The following is a 2,730-nucleotide window of genomic DNA, read 5'->3' on the forward strand; positions in this document are numbered from 1 at the left end:
AATGAACATTTTCTAGATGTTTTGTAGTTTTGTATTGATATGCCTTTTCTGAGTATGAGTTGGAGTAAATGGCCAATGAGACCCTGTCCAACACTGAAATTCTATGATTCTATATGGAAATAAATTTTGGCTCAATATAAAGAAAAACCTCCTTTTTGCTACCATTTCAAATCCAGCTCCATAACATGCTCTGCAGCTGTGACTCTTCAAGCCACCTGTCCTAGTCCGACAGCCCCAACCCCACTGCCATGGAAGATGTGCATGAGTACAGTAACATGGAGGAGGTGGCCAAGGGCTCCAAAATCAATGTGAGCAAGAACAAGCAGGATGATGGTACAATGTTTATTGGAGGCCTAGGCTGGGATACAAGCAAGCAAGATTTCACTGAATACCTATCTCATTTGGAGAGGTTGCAGACTGAACAATTAAAACAGATCTGGACACAAAAATCGAGGGGACTCAGATTGGTGTTTTTCAAAGATGCTGCTAATGTTGATAAGGTCTTGGAACATAAAGAACACAAGCTGAATAGCAAGTTGATAAAATCCCAAAGGGCTAGAGCTTTAAAGGGAAAGGCATTCCCCACCAAAAAAGTATTTGTTGATGGACTGAGTCCAGCTACAACTGAAGAACAGCAAATCAAAGAGTATTTTGGAGAGATAGAAAACACTGAACTTCCCTATGAACACAAAAACAAATGAAAGAAGAGGACTTGTTTTACTACGTAATACAGATGAAGAACCAGTAAAGAAATGATTAGAATATAGATATCATCAGGTCGGTTATAGGAAATGTGATATTAAAATTGTGCAGCCCAAAGAGGTATATAAGCAGCAATAGCAACAACAGAAAGGGGAAGGATGCTGCAGCTAGGGAGAAAGGGAGGCCAGGGATTGTGGTTGAAGTTAACAAAGTGAGATGGTTATCACCAAAACAATTACCAGTCATATTAAAATAGGACATAAAGAAAATAGGTGCAGATGCTAAGTATGATGATGACAATGATTAGAAAGTGGTCTCTTGATTTGAGGTGATTATTTTCTAAAAGACTTTTAGTGTACATGACACAACTGTATCCAATTGTACATAGCTGCATATTTAGTTTTCTTGTTTTAGTTTTTCTTCCCTTCTCCTTTGACATTTGTATTATGATAAATATGGATTTATGTTTATACAATTTTATTTGTATAATTTCATGTTAAATGATTCTCACAAACAAATTACTTATGATTGCTTCTCTGTGTCAGGTACTAAATAGCTTGTAAAAAATGTAATTTTAAATAAGCAATAATTGAGGCATAGTTTATTTTCTAGGAGTCATGGATTTTGGGGAGAAACAGTAGTCCTTTATGAATAGCAAGTAGCAAACTTTGTCTTAATCTCCTAATTTCCTTGACAAAGGTCTTTGATAAGGATTCATACCCATTTTAAAATTACCATAGATGCTACCATGCAACTGAACAGTATTTGTCTCCCAACTGCATTCTTGAGATTTTTGTAGATGAGAAGTTTTAATTCAGTATGTTGTGAGTAGCTGAATTTGTTTCAATCAGGCCATAAGATCCTTTGATTTTTATTTTCAAGAGAAGTCTTTTTATTTATTAACATAATATAAGACATAGTTAGCAACTTCTTTATGAGTCAACAAGATGCTGAGCTTATTTGTTAAAAAAAAAAAATCCAACCTACTCATCTATTATGATTAATTGACACTTGCATTGAATATGAATGCAATTCTACGAATGACCCACCAATTACATGTCAAGAAAATCTATGTCAAAAATTCAATATACCAATGACACATCAAGAAAACCACACCAAAATTTGACATGCCAATGTCATGCCAATAACATGCCAAGAAAAACCACATAAAAACCTCAACAGGATGGGACAGCTAGGAGGAGTAGTGGATAGAGCACCAGCCCTGAAGTCAGGAGGACTTGAGTTCAAATTTGACCTCAGACACTTAACACTTCTTAGCTGTGTGATCCTGGGCTAGTCACTTAACCCCAATTGCCTCAAAAAAAAAAAAAAAAAAGCTCAACAGCCAATGATTACACACCAAAAAAAAAAAACCACGAAAAATTTGACATGTGAAAAATTTAACACACCAATAAAACCACACCAAATTCTACATGCCAATGGCATGACAAAGACACATTGAGAAAACCTGTCAAAATCCAACATGCCAATGACACACAAATGACATGTCAAGAAAACACATCAAAATTCAATGTGTCAATTACACACCAAGAAAAATGTGTCAAAAACACACCAATGACACATCAAGAAAACCACTTTAAAAATTCTACATACCAAATGCCAGCTCTCTAATAAAACCTTTATAAAACTTTAAAAAAGAATATGAGTATAATTCAAATTGCATATTTCTATATCCATTGAAACTACTGGACCAAAGATTAATATGGGCAAGATTTTCACCATAGAGTTTTAAGTAAATGAATTGTAATCTGAAATAGTACATTATGTCATTGCCACTGCCAAGTCTCCTCCCCTCTTCTGAAAATGATAAGCAATTTGATATAGGTTTTATAAATGTGCTATCTAAAAACTGTTCATATCCTTTGACCATTTATCAATTGAGGAATGGCTGTAATCTTATAAGTTTGACTCAGTTCTTTATATATTTGAGAAATGAAGCTTGTCTCTGATAGAGACACTTTCTATAAAGATTGTTTCCCAGCTTTCTACTTTCCTTCTAATCTTGGT

At 34.7% G+C, this 2,730-nt stretch overlaps 1 pseudogene; it reads left to right on the plus strand.

Annotated features, from left to right (window-relative positions):
* Positions 1-210: 210 nt before the first annotated feature.
* On the plus strand, positions 211-873 carry LOC100927469 (annotated as a pseudogene).
* The last annotated feature ends 1,857 nt before the right edge of the window (positions 874-2,730 follow it).

Source organism: Sarcophilus harrisii, chromosome 2, assembly GCF_902635505.1.
Source record: "Sarcophilus harrisii chromosome 2, mSarHar1.11, whole genome shotgun sequence".
Lineage (NCBI taxonomy): Eukaryota > Metazoa > Chordata > Mammalia > Dasyuromorphia > Dasyuridae > Sarcophilus > Sarcophilus harrisii.